A 20,289-nucleotide genomic window follows, 5' to 3' on the forward strand; every position below is an offset into this window, starting at 1 on the left:
TGTGGCATCTGTCACTACTAATCTCCCATCACCTGTGATGATTCCTGGGAGACTGTACAGTCTATACTCCCTCTTACCTATCTGCCCCCAAACGATGGACGTTCCCCCAAAGCCCAGTCCTGGGCCGTCTTCTCATTTTGGAGTCTGTCTTGTGCTCACAGTCCCGTACTCAACTAATCTCCTTATGGAAAGCACTTACCTCCTGACCTCCAGCAGTCCCTGTTGCTTCCAAAGCAATGTGTCTCAAACTCTCTGTGGTGAAGGGCTGGTTATTTCTGACCTGTTACAGGTCAACACTCTTGTAAAACATAACCAAAACAAATCACAAAATAAAAGGGGAAAAAAACCAAAATACAAGCTTGATAATTTTATTATCGGATTTAACATAAGCACAAAAAGAATAAACCATAACGAGGGAAAAAAATAATTACTATGGTAGTTTATGAATGATGACTCTCTATTTTTGTCCTTATCTCCTTGTAGACCAACCAACCACAGTGTGTGGTGACACTGGACGGCCGACTTGTCCTCGGGGAGCACGGCTCTGGTGGCCTGCAGGGCATCCAACTGACCCCCTATCACTCCCTAACACACAGCGGCTTCCTGATTTCTGTCATGGCAGCATCACCTTCCACTGGGTCTAAAAGTTCTGTCTCATCTTGACTCTTCCCACCTTTATAACTCTACCCGATTGTGAACCTTTAAATTCTATTCCTTCAAATTCTTTCTTTTATCCAGCTCTTCTCCACGTTGCCTAAAACAACCTGGATGCAGAAACCAAGACCATGTACTTGAACTACGATACTGCCTTCGAAATGAGTCTCCCTTGTGGTGAGCAGTCATTGATGCTATTTACAGATATTTCCAGTTCTTCCTGGGTCTCTAACCCTCAAACATGGGAGGATGGCAATTTCAGATGCCTGTGATTGCCTAATATTTAACTGGTAGTACATGTCTTTCCAGAGTGCTCTCTCCTCTCTAAAGCAAACAAATATTAAATGGTGGCTAGGTAGCTATTCTATCAGCCAGGGCGCCTCTGAATGATTGTAAGTAGAGCCCGAGTTGAGCTGCGACAGACATGCAGCATAAGCAGGAAACATGCCTTTACTTTTTTAAAGCCACAAAGGTTTTAGAGTTGTTTGTTACTATGCTAACTTAACCTACCCTGACTAAAACACTCTGTACCAAGCCTCTCCTCTCTCCAAAACCTTGCTTACCAAGAGTGATTCCTGGAAGCACAAATTTAACGTCCTGTCTCTGTTATTTAAAAAAAAAAAAAAAGGCACTTCAAATGAATGTCTATTGTTTAAAGGAAAATGTAAACTCCTTAGCATTCAAAACTCTTACCAACTATTTTTTCGGTCTCATCCTACCAGAATAACCTCCCATTTCCTGACTTTGTCAGGCTCACTTCCAGCCACCCACCGACCCAGGCCCCAGAAAGGGAACATTGCCCCTCTCTCTTCTCTTGAAGGTAAAAGTCAATTCTATCCACTGCACCGAACTTTTCTCCACAGTTCTAACAGTGAACACTGAATAGTAAGTGCTAGGCTTTGTTCTAAGCACTTCTTGTGTATTAACTCATTTACTCCTCAGGTAACTCTACGAGATGAGGACTATTATTATTAAACTCATTTTACAGATGAGGAAACTAAAACACAGGGATTAAATAACTTGTTCAAAACCACACAGCAAACAAATGATGAAGCCAGATGAGCCCAGCAGTCTGTGCTCTTAACCACTACCGTCTACGGCTTCTAGGATACTCCGTCTTTCCTTCCACTGAACTTCCATTGCACTCTGTAGATCTTTCTGGCATATAGTCTTGTGCCCTTCGTGAGTAGTCACTATTTTATATGTGATAGCTTTATCTACTAAGCTAGACTATAAACTCCTAGAGTGCAGGCAGCCAGCCTAGTATTCTTTGTATCATTCAATAAAAAAATGCTGCTGAAAGAACCCTTTTGTGATAAATACAGCTCCACTGGATAGAATGTCTGTTCACCATGTTTACTTTCTGTATTTGATGATGCTTTGACATCTTGGGGCCTTGCTGATCCCAGACAAGCCCTACCAGGGCCACCTAATGTACAAACCAGCCAATCCAGAGCTCATACCCTCAACCACCTCCTCTAATTCTCAAACACCAAGCCAATATTCCCCCACCCTAATCCCTCCCAGGACAAGATACCAAGGACTAGGGACCATCGTTATAGCCCAGAGCCCTCCAAAATCACTCAAACTAGCCAGTCCTAGTCTGCATACTTCGCCCTGCCTTGTCATCCCCCAGAAACCACAATAAAGACTCAGGCTCATGCTTTCCCCTTGCTCCTTCTGCCTCCCGACCAACCCTGGTGCTTCCTTGCTGGTGTGCCCCCTCCTCTTGGGAACTGTAAATAATAAACTCTTTTTTTTTTTTTAAGATTTCATTTATTTATTTGACAGACAGAGATCACAAGTAGGCAGAGAGGGAGACAGAGGGAGAGGAAGGGAAGCAGGCTCCCCGCTGAGCAGAGTCCGATGCGGGGCTTGATCCCAGGAGGCTTTAACCCACTGAGCCACCCAGGTGCCCCTAAACTCTTCTTTCAAAGGCAGTTTGTCTCTATGTCTGTCATCTGATTAAAGCAAATCCTGGGTACATATTAAAACTGACTATCATCCTTGCAGGAGGTCCTCGGAAATGCAAACTACCTACTTGGTGTCACCGAAGATCATGATGGCTCTTTCTTGATTTCATCAATCTCTACTAGTGTTGGAGAGGACTTTTAGGGGGCATAGGGGGAGATACAAGGTGAATCAGGGACAGAATATGGTGAGCTTCGTGTTCAGCACAAGGAAGACAGAAGCCCCAGTTGTTCATTGTCTTTCCGTTACAATTTTAGCAGTTACTGTCTTAGCACAGAATTGGTAACTGTCATTGTAAAAACTCCGAATCTTTAAATGACCCTGCATTTATTAGCCTTTTTCTATTTTTTTCCATAAAGATTCACAGTAAAATCCTGAATCCCAAAAGGATCTGAAGATAACCACGGGGACAACAAGGAAAGGTAAAAGCTAAAGCAAGTGTAGCCAATTTGCAGCCAGTCTTGGGAAAAATAAAATCCCAGGAAAGGACTGGGTGGAGAGGAGAGAAAACCAGGATGAGCCCTGGAAATCTGCCACCAGGAAAAGAGCATGAAGATCCTATCTGGATTTGAGAAGCAGTGTCGGGAACAAAAACCAAGGGGTTTTGTAATACTCTCTCTCCTGGACAAAACTAGGCAGTATGAATAAATGTTTAAAAGACACTAGTTGAATGGATGCCTCAATCATAGAAAATTGAATATAGTTTTATGATACTCATGAAGACTTAGATATAATACACTCTGTCATCCTATTAACTTAAACTATTTTTTCGTGTCCTTTACTGTATCTCCCTTGAGACAAATACACTGTTTTTCTTCTATAGCATAAGGTGGTACAATTTTTCAAAGTGCTCTGACATTCCAGTGCTTCTATGGAATATCTGCACATCCAGCCATGAACTTCTGAAAAAATGCCAGAGAAACACCCATTCCACAAACATTCCACATTTCAGAGGTTCCGGGAACAAAGTGTGGAAGAGATCCAGACTATGGCCAGCCAGGAAAATGCCACTCACCCCAAACCTCCCTAGAATGTGCTGGTCCCAAGCAAGCATCATGAACCTAGAATGCCTTGGTGAGAGCAGGCAGACCAGAGGCTCTCCCCTTCGGAGATTCAGTCCATTCAGAACTCCTCTGGACTTCTGAGAGATCTTCGAGAAAGTACTGGACCTTATACACTAGGAGCAATAATTAGCAACAGCATCTGACATCTATTGGGTGCTTGTTATGAGACAGGCAAGGCACATTCAGTACATTTCATTTACTCCTCACTACCTGGTGAGGTAGGTCTATCATCTCCATTTTACAGATGAATAAATTAAAGCCTAGAGAGGCTAAGATGCTTCTCCAAGTTCACAGGTATTAGATGGCAGAATTTGATTATCTGATATTTGATATAATTATTTGATATTATGAAATTTAGATTCATAGGCTCTGCCTCCAGACCCTAGACTCAGCACTACAGTCTACTGTTTCAGGTACAGTCCAAGCCTCGATCAAAAATGCTCATTTAAAGCACAGCAAAGTGCATTATATTCGAAATCATAAGCTGAATGAGACCGGCAACACTGAAAAAGCTCAAGAACTACCCCCGCATCCCCATACAAACATGGAGACCCAACATCACTAGTCTTCCCCACCTCTCTTAAACACCACCATATTCTGCTGCTACTATTTTACAAGTCCCTGCATTTTAAGGAGTGGCAAAACCTTCCACATACACCAAATGGAAGGTAAATTTAAATCCTGACCTAATAAAACCACATTATACTAAACAACACTACATGTTTGTATTCTATGTGTTTAAGATAAAGTCGTGTATTCATGTAATAATATAACATGCCACATATTCTTGAGTAGGCAAGATACTGTCCAGAAATCATTCTTACCCTCAGACACTGGACAAGACATTCCCAGAACTGGAAGATGGTGGAAAGGTATATGAGGATGGAAAATTAGAACACAAACTCCTGTTTTAGGCCTCCTCAGCTGGCAGGAGTACCAGCCCTGACGACATATGCTTCTTTCACCCAAACTCTCCAGAATGAGACAAGCTCTGAGTGTCTGGGAGAGCCATGGTGACACAACTGCCTGAGTCTTCTCTCCCAACCTCAGTTCTTTCACCTGATTCTCACACGACAAAGTTTCTAGAACCTTCATTATCTCAGTTCACACTCAAATTCACCAACTGTCCTCACCGCAGAATTTGATACCATGTTGAAATCAGGTATGACTTCAGCAGATGCAAAAGGTAGGGTTATTACTCTATGAAGTGCTTTGCACACCACAGGCCCAAGAAAAATAACTACTGTACACTTTCGTGGATATAATTCAGTCAATACAACCTTTAAAAATAAAAAGAACTGACTTGATAGTTAATATTTAAAGATGAGGGTTTAATCAGACCACCCAGAAATTCTTGTGCTGGGATAAAAGTTAACAAAACTTTTCAAACACCATTAAGAGAATATAATTTATTATTGTCTATAAATATTCATATACTGGAAACAGGATCTGGATTAATAGAGCTGGGTTACAGAGTTCAGTTGGGTAAAAAGAAAGAAATCGGAAAAGAAAATATAGACAAAAATATCAGCTTTTTCAGTAAGATTTCCTCTTCTAAAATTGTTGAAAAATACTATTTTTAAATAGAAGCTATTTTGAAAATTCAGTCCTTATAGAGGTATTATGAAAATAGTTTCTTTATTAATGAATGCTCTGCTATGGAAACATAGTCACTGCTCCAGCTCACAGGAAAATATATTTTACTAGCAAAAAAATAGACTCCTTGAATCCATGATAACAAAGTACTCAAAATCCAGTTCCCACTCACTGCATGAGTCTCCTCTACAACAAACCCAGAAAGTCATCCAGTAATGGCTTCAAAGACCCCAGGTATTTTCAAGTATTGTTTAAGAAAAAAACAAACAAAACAAAAAAACAAAAGAAAGAAAGAAAAAAAACCGCAAAACAACCCAAATATCCATCAAATGTTGAATGGACAAATAAAATGTGATATATTCATACAATGGGATATTATATGGTCATGAAAAGGAATGAAGCATGCTCTATACTGTAATGTGGATGAACCTTGCAGACATCATGATAAGTGAAAGGAATACACAAAAGGCTACATAATATACCATTCCATTGTCCACAGTAGACAAACCCACAGGGACAGAGGTGGTTGCCAGGGGCTGAGGAAAGGATAGAATGGGGAGTGACTGTCCATGGCTCCTCTTGGAGTGATACCCGAAAATTAGACACAGGGGATGGTTGTTCAACTCTGAATATACTAAAAACCACTGAATTATACGTTTTAAAGGGTGAGTTTTATGGTATGTAAATTATATCTCAATAAAGCTATTTATCAAGTAGGCTTTGCACCCAACATGGGGCATGAACTCACAACCCTGAGATTAAAAGTCGCATGCTCTACTGACTGAGCCAGCCCCATGCCCCAAAGCTATTACTTTTAAAAGTGGCAAAAAATAAAAATAAAAATAAAAATAAAGAACACCAAACCATTTAAACAAAGCTTTACAGTCGTTTTCTTACCCATATCCTATAGAGGATAGAACATCTCATATAATTTACAACAAAAGATTCACTAAAAACATATTAGCAAGGATTATTTTAAGCTTAGTTTTTTTGTTTTGCTTTGTTTTGTTTTTGAGAGAGAAAGTGAGAGAGAGCACAAGAGAGGAGAGGGTTAGAGGGAGAAGCAGACTCCCCAGTGAGCAGGGAGCCCAATGTGGGACTCCATGCTGGGACTCCAGGATCATGACCTGAGCCAAAGGCAGTCGCAGGCACCCAAGCTTAGTGTTTTAAAAGGGCTATTTAAAAGAGATGCACATAGATATGAATAGGAATTTTTAGTTAAAGAACTATGCTACGCCAAATACACATCTTCCAATGTGGCAAGGCATTTCCACCTTAGAATTTACTCTGTATATTATTTTTTTCTTTTTTAATGTTTATTTAAATTCAATTAGCCCACATATAGTACATCATTAGTTTCAGATATAGTGTTCAATAATTTATCAGTCTCATATAACACCCAATGCTCATCACATCATGTGCCCTCCTTAACCCCCTCACCTAATTACCCCATCCTCCCACCCACGTCTTGTATTTTATTTATTTATTTATTTATTTGACAGAGAGACAGAGAGAGAGAGAGAGAGAGAGAAAGCAAGCAGGAACACAAGCACGGGGAGTGGGAGAGGGAGAAACAGGCTTCTGCCTAGCAGGGAGTCCGATGTGGGGCTTGATCCCAGGACCCTGGGATCATGACCTGAGCTGAAGGCAGATGTTTAACAACTGAGCCACCCAGGCGCCCTCTTGTACATTATTTTAAAGACTATTTCAAAAAGTGTAAGCCCCGAGTTACCTCGCAAACTTCAGTCATATATGTACCACCATATTTTTGCCATCCTCATACCATCATCTTACTATTTATTAAATACTTTTTCTTCAATCCACTTGACCATTGCCTCACCTTTTATAAAATCCATGAAAACATGAGTTTAAATGGCTAACTTGCATCTCCCCACATATATTAAAAGAGATACATAACTATTAAAATTCAAAGATGTTTATCCATGTACCATTTTAAATTATCTTGCATACAAATCCAGAAAACACCGGTTTAAAAAAAAAAACCAGCTAAGCCTGGTAACATATCTATAGCTACACTTTAAAAAATGATAAGGAAGGAAATCAGAATGTTCAGAAAGCCACTTTACAGCAAAATTTAGGACTATCCTACTCTATAAAGGTCCATTAGCAGTGGGAACCACAGGGCTGGCATTCAGCCAAGAAAAGGTATTTGAGAGTAATACTGGAATGGATGGTAGAGAAAATGACCGGCAATAGGTCTCCATAAGGGAAGTAGCTGAAAGAACAAGGATGCTAGGTCTTCTCTACAAGTTCTTGGGCATGGAGTGGTACAGTTCAGGTGCTACTGCCATGCTCTGCTTGTCAAACAGAGCGGAACTTGGCCGAAGGCCAACTGCTTAATGGACAGGTGGGGAAGGCTTTTTATTGACCCTGCTTCCTTCCTGCCAACACCAGTACTGAAAGCCAGCAAAAGGGCTCACTTCTAAAGTAGTACTCTGGGGTAGAGAGGGTCTGGGCTCTACCACACCTGTTCCTCCCATCTAAAAAGAAATACGGGTTAGATTTCATTTTAAAATATTAGTACTGTGGATGCTTTGAAACAGCTTCCTAAGAGCAGCTTACCCCCATTCCTGATGGAGAATGTCATGATACAACACCCCCACACCTCTCCACAAAACCACACTGAAGACACTGAAATATTTAATCACTTTTTTTAAACTTCCTTTTCTCACTGCAAAGGGGACTACCTCTTTTTGTAGTTATCCATCCTAAATAGGTGAAACAATTACATGCCACTGCCTTTATTCTTATCCATTCCAAGAGGCCCTAGCTGAATCCTGGATAGTGAGGCATAGAGAAAGACAGTAAGGAGAGGTTCTCTCCAAAGACAACTGGGGGGTAAGGGGAAAGGGAGAGAGAGAGAGAAATGCTTCTTGCCCCAATTCCTGGTCTTGAATCATTTTCATGGATGCCAGATAAAATAATTTTTTATATCATTCTATGCAGGAAAAAAAAATCTTAAATCATTTTAGACAAATCTCTGCCATCCCCTCAGAGTGAACTTAGGGTCTTAGCCTGTAGGCTCACTGACATAGTATTTTCCTTTTTTTTTTTTTAAGACTTTTATTTATGACAGAAAGAGATAGTGAGAAAGGGAACACAAGCACAAGGGAGCTGGAGAGGGAGAAGCAGGCTCACTGCTGAGCAGGGAGTCCTGATGTGGGGCTCGATCCCAGGACCCTGGGATCATGACCTAAGCCCAAGGCAGATGCCCAACGACTAAGCCATCCAGGTGCCCCGACATAGTATTTTCTTAACACTCTTGATGCCTTGTGGGCTTCTAGCACATGGCTTGGAGACTGAAAAGATGTACTTTTCCAATATTTTCTCAATTTAGTTCATTCCTTTTCTGTGTGAAGTTTTAATATGCAGCCCCATAAATGTAAATGTAGGCTTCATTAGGATTATTCAGAAAACATGAATTACAGAACAACAAATTTTTAAATCTGACTGGTTTTGTGTTATAACATTACACTGTCAAACTGGTCTTTTTTTTTTTAAGACTTTTTATTTATTTATCTGTCATAGAGAGAGAGAGAGAGAGCACAGGCAGAGTGGCAGGCAGAGGCAGAGGGAGAAGCAGACTCCCTACAAGGAGCCCGATGCGGGACTCGATCCCAGGATGCTGGGATCATGACCTGAGCCAAAGGCAGCCACTTAACCAACTGAGCCACCCAGGTGTCCCTCAAACTGGTCTTTTAGGGGCATTTGTAACCCAGGAAGAATACTCATGAGTTCTAGAATTTTACCCCAAGCATCTCTGTACACTTTCCCAGTGGATATTAAACATGCAGATAGCTTCATTACTAGCAGTTAAAAGATTCATATCTGTATCTTCAGAAACTTGGGAAAACATCTGTATTTCAGAACTCCCCAAAGGTAAAACTGTAATCCAAAAAGTGTTTCTTAAAGTGTGGTCTGAAGATCATGTGCCTGAGAATGAACCAGTGAGGGGCAGGCTAATGAGAGTGGTGCTTGTTAAAAATACAGATTCTTGGGGCGCTTGGGTGGCTCAGTCATGTATGCATCAAATTCTTGATTTCAGTTCTGGTCATGACCTCAGGGTCATTGGATCAAGCCCTGCGTTAGGCTCCTCGCTGGGTGTGGAGCCTGCTTAAGATTCTCTCTCTCCCCCTCTCCCTCCACTCCTTCCCCTCTCAAAAAAAAAAAAAAAAAAAAGTCTAATTTTAAAAAAGTACAGATTCTTGGACACTGTGTCAGATGTTTTAAATCAGAATCTCCAGGGTCAGGGGCCAATTCTACTTTAATGCTTCTGATCCATTTAGCTACTTGAACTCTTGCTATCAAAAAGCCATGAAAATAGGATTCTCACAGGTCACTGCCTACACAAAGTACAAAAAGGAAATCAAGGGATAAATATTTAAAATGAAAAAGGAAGCAAAGTGAAAAGTTGTCTTCTACTGCGGTCTGGGAGAATTTAGATTCCAGAGTGAACTGCAGCCATGAACAGGGAATATTCTCCACGAACAAGACTGTTAAATCTATAGTGTAGATACCCACATCTCTTCTGCCCTTCAACTAGAAAACACATACAACTTGAAAAGCATACTCTGTAAAAAGAACTTCATCCCTAATAAAGATTAAAGGATGTTCCAGTATGCAATGCAGTTTTCACTCATTCTTTCACAACACTGTCACTTTGACACCACAATTAGGCAAAGTGGTTCTGAACCACTTTGAGTTGCCTGAGCCAGTGGTTTTCAAACTTGAAATAAATCATCTGAAGATCCTGTTAAAATACCAACTAGTGGCCTCCAAGAATTTGCATTTCTAACAAGTTCCAGGTGATACTAACACTGCTGGTCTAGCAACTAGACTTTGAGAACCAGTGGTTTAAGCTAACTTTGGTCTCCTCACAACCAGCATTATTTAGGATTCACTGTGAAGTTCAATGAGTCTGGAAGAAGGAAAAAAAAAAAAAGCCTCCATCTGGCAAACTCTCTAACCACTTTCTATAGGGCTTCTTGTGTAGGGCTCGGCTCAGCTTCTTCAAGAAATTCCTGTCATTCAAAACTTGCAGTACGGGTGAAAAACTTGTCCTTTCTTGGCAACTGCAGAGATGAACACCTTTCCCATCCCTCTCCTAATTCCTGACCTCTGTCTGAACCTATAGCCCCCACATCCTACCCTGCATGGATAACCTTTCTTTCCTCTATAGGAAACCATACTTCCTATAGCAGGAAAGCTGTAGGAAGGGCAAGAGGTCCCTCTGTTCCTGTCTTAGGAAACTGCATTTCCTTTAGCCAGAAATCAAGACAGGCTCCCTCCATTTAGTGATTTATTTGGTGACTGTCACAGGGCTATAGCTACAGACAACTCTGGTGAGGAATACTGTGTCTAAAGGCAAAATTAGATTCAATAGAAATATTGGCAACATTCAGATCTCATAATTTACATTCTGGTCCTCCATGGGAATAAATATATAACAGATTTCTCCACTGAGAGATAGGTCTGGAATTTACACACTACAAATGGGTGCTCCACTCCCTATAAATAGCTTTCAAATCCATCCCATTGGATTTTAAATATACTCTAGCGTCAGGTTCTAAGTGGTGAACTGAACATGTATGCAGTTATTCCTTCCAAGAGAAGAGATTTAAAGTAATTCCTAGAAATTGAATAGTATTTGGGAGCAAGATAAAAAATGCATTTGATATAGCTTCAGTTATCTTTAGAAGATCTTCACAGTCACCATTACCTTTCCAACTTGAATACACAACTGAACATATGTAATTGGGACACATGTTAAAATTAATTAGGAAGATTAAAAAGTAAGGTTAAACAGTTTATTTTTCTTTGAGACTTTCCTATATACACGTAAGTTAACAGAATAAACCTGGAGAATGATACAGAACACCACCAACAGGGAAATGTGTTTTTAAAGTGTTAGCCGTAAGCTGGTTAAATGTTGCAAATACTGCATAACATTAACGATTTACCAGTAAGTGTGAAAAATACGACTTCCTTAAATTATTGTAAGAACATGACGAAACACAACATAATCATTGGATTTGCAGAACCTAAAACACTCTCTTTATTAAAAAAGTCTTGGGGCGCCTGGGTGGCTCAGTGGGTTAAGCCGCTGCCTTCGGCTCAGGTCATGATCTCAGGGTCCTGGGATCAAGTCCCACATCGGGCTCTCTGCTCAGCGGGAAGCCTGCTTCCCTCTCTCTCTCTGCCTGCCTCTCCGTCTACTTGTGATCTCTCTCTCTGTCAAATAAATAAATAAATAATCTTTTAAAAAATAAATAAATAAATAAATAATAAAAAATAAAAAAGTCTTTAGCCATGTTCACAATCAGAATGATTTGTCACGAACAACAGTCAAAGTCCTTGGGCATACATGTGCTCCAATGTGACCCCTAAAGAATCCTGTATCTGTCCACATACTGAGTGTGGTTGCAGACTAAGCACAAAAATCGTATACTGTCATTTACCACTAGAGAACAATGGATGGGATGGATGAGACTGCGTTTTAAAGCACAGCTTCTGTGATAATATGCTGTCTTCTGGCATGCTTTTTTATTTAGGACGGAAGTCTGTCTTTGCGGTTTGGTGAGAACAATTCATTTCTCCTATACACCAATACAGATCAAATCCTTATGAAAAAATGGTCATCACTTTTTACTGAGGTAACCAATTAATCTTTTTCTTGGAAATCCTCATAGTTAAGTATGGAAATAAAGTCATAAAATATCATTTCTTAATCACCATTAGAGGATTTAACCATCACAACATATTCCTTAATAGAGCTACTTATTATTCCTTACCAAATATAGTAAAACATATTGATCAAATAGATCAGCATCCATAAAAAATAATTCACATAAGAATCAAGTAAAACTTTCAAGGCTTTTAATGCCACCTACTTACTTCCTATTTTGCAATGACAGCACTTATGATATAATAAAAAACCTACCTTAGCTTGTATCTGTAGATTAAGATCTTTTTTTCAATGCTTTGTAAAAGAGGTAGGAGTTAGTGCCCAGCCTTTCTTGATGAATAACACAAGGTAAGCTCATTAAATAAAGTAAAAAAAAAAAAAAAAAAACCCCACAAAAAACGTTCCACTGAAGTATGGATTTATTGAACACAGGAGAAAGCAGTCAAAGGCATATTCTACAAGTAGTTTATGGTCCAGCTTGCCGAGTCCACCGTAATTACTTCTCAATCAACACTGTACATACATATAATTACAGTTTAAAAACAAATATGAAACAATAAGGAACAAAAGAGAAGACAAAGGGGCTCGGGGAAAGCAAGGGAAAAGAATAGCTCTAAGAGGCTGTAAGACTTAAGGATATGTTGACACTTCTGCCAAAATGCAGACTTCATAACGAGATCCCCAAATGCAAAAGAAATACCCTGAAAATAGGTCACACAGCACAGAACGAGGGCCTTTTGGAAAGTATTATATTTAGAGGTAAAGGACCACAAAATCAGATCATATGGAAAAAGAAACAAAAAAGAACTCCTCACCTAAAAAAAAAAAAAAAAAAAGGACTACAAAAACTAAACTGGATAAATTCCACACCTTTAAAACATTACAGAAGGGAGGTACAAGATCTGGGAATTGATAACGTTACAAAAGGAGCTGAGAAACACTGAATGGATAGAGTAAGGAAACAAGCATTCAGAAAATCTTAGTTCTGTTCTCATTTCAGAAACTCAGGCTGTTCCTCAGCTGCTTCCCCAGCTTGCTCCATCACTATCTGCTGGCTATTTTCCCTCTCCCAAAATTACCTACTCAGTGCCGACAACCTTTGCCTTCACTCCACTCAGCAAACCAATGGTCCGTTCTTGACATTTTCATTACTTGGAACAGCTTCATCACTGAAATACTTCCATAATCTAATAATCTAATATCAGAGCATGCCCTCCTGTTCTTCCTACTCTTTCTCTTGCTTACTCACCAACTCTTACTACATTGGAACTCCAGTCCCTCGACTTTTCCATGATCTTCAATGCATCTGCTCCCTCTGGCCCTAGGGCAGAAGTTCCAGTTGGGGGATGATTTTGCCCCTCAGAGGACATTTTGCAATGTCTGGAGACATTTTTGATTGTCTCAACTGGAGGGGTTGCGTACTGGCATCTGGTAGGTAGAGGCCAAGGACGCTAAACATCTACCATGCACAGGGCAGCCCCTATGAGGGAGAATTATAATGTTTCTTAAGTTGAAAATCTCTCTGTGGCCTTCTTTGGATAACGTGATTCATTTCCTCAATCACTCTTAGAACATTTTAACCTCAATTCTCTTGCTCTTTCATCCTTCTGACACCTGTTCTATAAAACCTAACTTTCAACAATTGAACCACCCAAGTTTTCTACTTCTAAACTCAGTGTACTGAACTCATCAAAGCTTAAAAAAAAAAAAAAGTTAAATAAATATCACATGACCATGAAAAAGGCAGACACTACATATTCACAGATTCCAACCTCAACGGGACCTCCCGCATTACCAGGCAGGCAACCTTTCGTGTCTCTCTCTAGTTGCCCCCTTAACTCCTGTTCTTTCCCCTCAGTGACTATTCTGAGCTTCTACCTCTCCCTCACCTCACCAAATCAGCACTCAATATCAGCAAATTTACCTGCTTAAGAAATCTTGCCACCATTAGACAAGAACTTGCACATATTCCCTCCCCATCCTATAAACTTATCCATATCTCTCCCCACCCTTTCTCAAGCCAGCCCTCCCAGAAAGGTGCAGTGGGTATCCTTTCTGTCCCAGCACTCCCTGATCGTGGCCTGCGCTCTATCATCTTTTACTGACATCTGGGACCCTGCTTCATCCATCCCCTAAATTCCTTCCCTCAACTTCTTCCTCTTTCTCAGCCCTTTTCACCTCAGAAATAAGTGATTATTCCAATTTCTTCTTACAGGGAAAAAACACAACTGAACAAAAACCCTTCCTTACTTCCACATCTTTCTCTAACTTTTCTCTCTCCCCACACAGCCAAATTCCTTACAAGAATTGTCTTCACTCCCTATCCCTGTCACTCCATCTCCTGCCCAGGCCACTGCACACCCCTCCCATGCCACGAAAACTCCACAGTGGAAGCAAATGACTCCCTATATATCAACTTTAGCAGATTCGTCCAGTCCTGAATTTCAGAGTATGAACATACATGACCATACCCTCCTTAAAATTCTCTCTTATTTTGATATTTGTGATACCACTCCATCTCCTCCTACTGATTTGCTGCTTCATCTCCCCCTTCCTAGATGCTGATGTGCCCCCCAGCTCTAGCTTCAATTTTTCTAACATGTCAATGAAATCCATCCTCTGGTCACTTTGAACGCAAACACCAATCCCAACCTCTTCTAAGTTTTCCTAATGAACGACACCACCATCTTCTCCGGTACCCAAATACCCCAGATTTCTTACTCTCACCCACAAGGGAACAATTGCAAAGCCTTACTGACTTAACCTACGAATCACTTGGATCCATCATATTGGTTCATTCTCTTGGCGACCTAGCCAATTCCGGGCATTCTCACCTAAAACATATATAATATTAAGTACCTAAGAGTAAAAAAAGGGAGTCTCCTCGTACAAGTAGAGATGCTACACAAACACAATGAGGTATGATTCAAAAGAACAGAGAATGCTGGATATTTTTTTTAAATGAATTCTGTTTGAATATAAGCAAATCATTTAATCATCACAGGCTTCAGAATCCCGACTGCTGAGTGAAGGATATGAGAGAAATACCTAAGGCCCCTTTGCATCCTCAACATTCATTCTATAGTTTGATTTCTGCCAGACATTACTCAGACGGTTCACACCTCCAAATATGCACCATGCTTGCTACACACACAAAATATCATGAGTGCAAAAGAAATAGGCTGAAATGTCTCTCCTTTGCTGCCAAAACTATCAAGCATATCCCAATTCCCATCAGTTTCAGAAACTAAACCTTCAATTGCAAGTGTCAAAGAAATAAAATGTAAGCAAAGGGAAAAAGCCAAGAAAAAATGAGAGTGAAATTGATTATGTATCTAAAAATGCTATCTCAAGATAATTTCTTCAGGAATCAAGCAATACAGAGTAATGAGTTAGCAACAAAATAAATGTGCCATAAACCATAAACCATTCTGACAGAAACAGGATTATAAACAAAAAGCTCTTTTTACCCACAGAAATAGGATGTGGGAATTGTACAATATCTAAAATCAAACACCAACACAATATGCAATATGAGATCTTAAAACATTTCAGGCTCTGCTTTTTCAAACACACGCTCTCAGAGAAAGAGAAAGAAATATGAACTAAGCTGTGAAAATGCAGTTTGAATGCCATTCAAATGTTATCGCCCCAACCAAATGAGAAGCACCTGTCACCCTTTTGACAATTTGAGTTCAGATGTTCTTCCACTGCCAACTAAGCTCGGAAGTAATGTTTTATTTTTAAAACAGTATAAAAAAGAGAGGGTAGAGGAAGAATGTGGCAGGCAAAACAATTTACATTGCAAAACTGATACTGAGCCAAGTGTCAACATCAAACATAGGATAAATCAACTCTAGAGCCACCCAGCCTGGGGTCAGATCCCAATTTCACCACCCACCAGCCTTGTAAATTTAACAATTCAATTAATTTAAGTTCTCTGTGCCTAATTTCTTCATCTGTAAAAGAGAACAGTGATAGTACCTACTTCACAGGTAAAGTGCTTGGAATAATGTCTGGCACAGTGTAAACACTACTGAAATACCAGGTGATGTTATCATGATTATTATTTTCCTACTATATTGAGACTAAATATTAGGTGAGAAAAATAATCACACTGTAATACAGGCTCAAGCTCCAGTTTAACACTGTTACCAGGTATTTTGTTCATTGTTCAATAACATTATTTCAACTGATATTTCCATCCCCATCCTCTAGAATTTCACAAATCAAATCACCAAGTATTAAGTTCATACCATATGAAGTGAGTATATAGAAGCATAATTCAATATGCGTTGGAAGTATAGCATATGCTATATGTATGCAATAGAATGTTACTCAGCCATAAAGAGGAACGAAATTCTGATCTATGCTACCACATGAATGAACTCTACTACAGATGAACCCTGAAAATCTACCAAATGAGATAGATACAAAAGGATAGTGCAGGACTCCACCTAGAATAGCCGAATTCAGAAAAACAGAAAGTAGAACAGAGGTTACTAGGGGCTGGGACAGGGAAGAAGGGGAATGGGGAATTACTTTTTAATGGGTGCAGAGTTTTCTGTTTGGAAAAGATGAAAAAATTCTGGAAATGGATAATGATGATAATTAAACCAATAGTGCAAATGTGCTTAATCCAATCAATTATACACTTAGAAATGATTAAAATAGTAAATCTTATGAGTATTTTACCACAATCAAAAAGTATCTTCTAAAAATATGACCTGTATTTTCAACAGTAACCTTCAACATAAGCATCAGCCTTAATGGTACTAAAATTTTTCAAAAAAGATCACTTATGACTAACATAACATTTAAAAAAAAAATCACTTATTTTCAAGTTCCTGACTATGGACACCAAAGGAGTCAATATCAACTCTTAGCTGTACTTGGTTTAAAACACATGCTTGAAAATGGGTACATACTTCGCAAATTCAAAAAGGAACATTATTTCATTTTTCTGATAGTCATTTTTTTAGCTCGTTGAAGAGGAAAAAAGACGATTGTACGAGAAAATGCCTTTATATGTGGCCAATGCACAATGGTGGTTTTATGATGAGGCATCTATCCACACAGAATAATAACACCAGTGCAACAGTATACCTGTGCGGGGCACCATAAATGGACGTGTAAATCAACCCGTGTTCAATTCAAAAGTAGAGGAGGTTCCCATATACTGGTAAACCATAATTTAACCACTGAAATATCCCCCAAATTCAAAACAGAAATTAAAAGTCTGTTATTTTGGGGCGCCTGGGTGGCTCAGTGGGTTAAAGCCTCTGCTTTCGGCTCGGGTCGTGATCCCAGGGTCCTGGGATCGAGTCCCACATCGGGCTCTCTGCTCAGCAGGGAGCTTGCTTCCCTCCCTCTCTCTCTGCCTGCCTCTCTGCCTACTTGTGATCTCTGTCTGTCAAATAAATAAGTAAAATCTTTAAAAAAAAAAAAAAACCACTGGCTCAGATCTTAAGAAATAACTTAAAAAAAAAAGTCTGTTATTTTGACACATAAAAACATGAAATATTTGAAGTCTCCATTCCAAACACCACAACCAAAAGGCATATTGCATTTCAAAGGCACAACAAAAGTTAATTTAATAAATTAGCATTTTCCCAGAATGGCTAAGGTTAAGGCACTCTAGTTGGGATAATTTAATTCTCCAGTAAACTCATAAATACCATATATCAAATATCACTCAAGGAATGATACATAAGGCCAAAACCAGACTAACAATATTAGCAAACACTTACATGGTTCTTCCAATATGCCTGATTTATTACAGACACTAACTCAGTTTACCTCACAACAATCTTCTGAAAAAAAAATTATTTACATTTTACAAATGAGGGGTCAACTACCTTGTCCGGGCTCACTGAGCTGCTAGTAACTGGGAGAGCTAGAACCTGAATAATAGAAGTGTGGTTCTCCAAACCCTGCTTTGAATCACTATGGTTTACTAACTCTTGGTGACACTGAGGAATGGAATAAAAGTACAGGCAAACTCAAGAAGCAAAGCAGTCTGGGCAGTCAAATACAATAAAAGCTCTGAGAAAATCACTATATCACAACACAGGACAGTAAGTGATATTTAGAATGACTGCTCTGAGATATAAGAAAAGGTTAAAATATGTCAGTATACTTAGTATTTAAGAAGGCAAGGAATTGTTTAGGGCATTAAAAATTTTTCCATCCAAAACAATCAGTATGATTTTCATTTCTAAAAGGGTAAAACTTTCAACAATACAGAATTACTCATTCCCTGAGGGGTCTAAAAAGGGTTGTACTGAGCAATGGTGCTTGCCTCTTATCTCAATCTTAAAGATAAGGATAGTGTGTGTGTGGGTGGGGAGGATCATAAATTAAGCGTTCTGGGCATTCTAATTCCAGGTATGTAAGAACTTTAGTATACTGAAGATAATACAAATCATTTAGAGTGATCAAGAGAATAAACTCATCACTTAGACTGATGAGAGAATAAACTCAGAGAATTATGTGTGACTATTGTAAAAAGCCTAGAATTTGATCATTTATAGTAGAGTTATTTAAAAAAAAAAAAAAAAAGAAAGAAAAGGTATAGGCACTTAAGTCACATGCAGACCTGAACTTAAAGCCTCCACCATTCAGTAACTGAGTTTTTGGCAAGCTATCTTCACATACCTGAGCCTCAGTTTTCTTCTCTGTAAATTGAGGATAAAGATTCCTAACTCACAAGACTGTTGTGTGAGCTAAGAAGAAAACAGATGCAAAGTGTCAAACACAATCCCTGAGATACAGAAGATGGTTAACAATGAGTGGCTGTTATTCCCTAATCTTACTCTACTTTGTCCCCCTAATATTAGAAGAATCTAATCTTACCAATTAGCAAGTCATTAGCAGGCTTCTCAAAATTATATGAAGATATGCTTTATTCAAAATGGAACACAAAATTTAAAAAAAAATACAAAACCAAACCTTCAATGGACCGAAGATTTCAGAACCCTTCCTTTCCTCCCATATCGATCCTAGTTGGTTTTGTAATAACCCATACCCCTTTATCAACAAGATGAATTTTTATTATTTTTTTGCTGCCTAAACATTCCTAGTGGGGTTCTGCTACCCTGGTTGGTTTTGTAATAACCCACATTCCTTTATCAACAAGATGAATTCTTTTTCTGTCTAAACATTCCTAGTGGGGTTCTGTTGCTTATTTATTTTGACGGCTAACTTTTTGCAAAGGTACTTGTTACCACTGCTTGAAAGCCAGAAACAAGGAACATTTTAATGAAATGCTGTAGCAGTTTCATCCATCTCAACAGCTGATTGGATCCCATGTGTATCATTTATTATTACAACAGATTTTCACATTACTACGCCACTTCCTTACTCAACAAATACATGCGTTTAGGACAAAACTGCGCCAGTACGAATGCTCTTTAGGGACACCAAAACTCAAAGCTTGGTGTTCTCAGTAAGGATCCTAGGAGCGGGGAAGTAGACAGTTGCGGGGGCAGGGAAGGCGGCTGGGTTTCACTCCAGCTGGGATTTAAGAGAATCGTAAACTGTATCTCCTTAAACAAGCCTGGATAGGAGTCTTGTGGGGCAAAACCGGAGAGGGGTGGGCGAAGTGGGCCTGGAGGCAAGAGAGCAAGAAGGAGGCAAATGCAGGCTGAAGAATGGTCTGTGCTACGGGGGAGAGGAAAGTCAGTGTCCATCGGCACCGGGAGTGCTGAGGCGGAAAAAAGTGGCCGCTCAGCCGAAGTCCCCAGGACGGGTTCAGCCTCAGCCGTCTGGGAGGACTGAGAGGGAAAGGGGACCCCACCGAAGGAAGATGAGGACTGAAGAGGGTTCCCGGTCGCCTTCAAATGGGAAGCTGCTGTGCTGGCCGCCATCAAGACGCCAGAGAAGACGAAGACATGGACCCAACAGGGAGCGTACAGGTTACCTGTCTTAGCCGCCTGCCCACCGGTCTCCACTTCCGCAGACTCCGGGTTACCAAGGGCTACCCGGGCCGCGCCTAGTGACGTCATCCAAGCGCGCCTGGACCGCAGTCTGTCCGGCCCGCCCCCTCCAGAAAAGCTGGGTGGAGTCGCCCGGGAGAGGTCTGCGCAAACGCGGAGCTGCGGCGGGCGAGCGTGGTCTGACCCGGGCGGTTTGGGTTTTCCTTGTAAGATTACCTTTTTACCGGGTTATTTCTAACTGCAAAATCTTATAGGCATTTAAGAAAAAAAAAATTACCGAATTAACAATAGTGCACTTTTTATTCCTTATTTTACCGTGTACCTGGTATATATAACTGTAGTGTGCATATGCATTCCACAA

At 39.9% G+C, this 20,289-nt stretch overlaps 1 protein-coding gene across 8 annotated transcripts in view; it reads right to left on the bottom strand.

The window, feature by feature from the left end:
* Positions 1-19,993, bottom strand: part of AOPEP (aminopeptidase O (putative)) — a 335,338-nt gene extending 315,345 nt beyond the window's left edge. For all 8 annotated transcript variants that reach the window (XR_004380638.1, XR_004380639.1, XM_032840547.1 and 5 more), the window contains exon 1: positions 19,913-19,993. The gene's annotated coding sequence lies outside the window, so the exon portion shown is untranslated. The remainder of the gene's footprint in view (positions 1-19,912) is intronic.
* Positions 19,994-20,289: the final 296 nt, after the last annotated feature.

The sequence above is a fragment of the Lontra canadensis genome, unplaced genomic scaffold (assembly GCF_010015895.1).
Source record: "Lontra canadensis isolate GAN:19392208 unplaced genomic scaffold, GSC_riverotter_1.0 scaffold113, whole genome shotgun sequence".
Lineage (NCBI taxonomy): Eukaryota > Metazoa > Chordata > Mammalia > Carnivora > Mustelidae > Lontra > Lontra canadensis.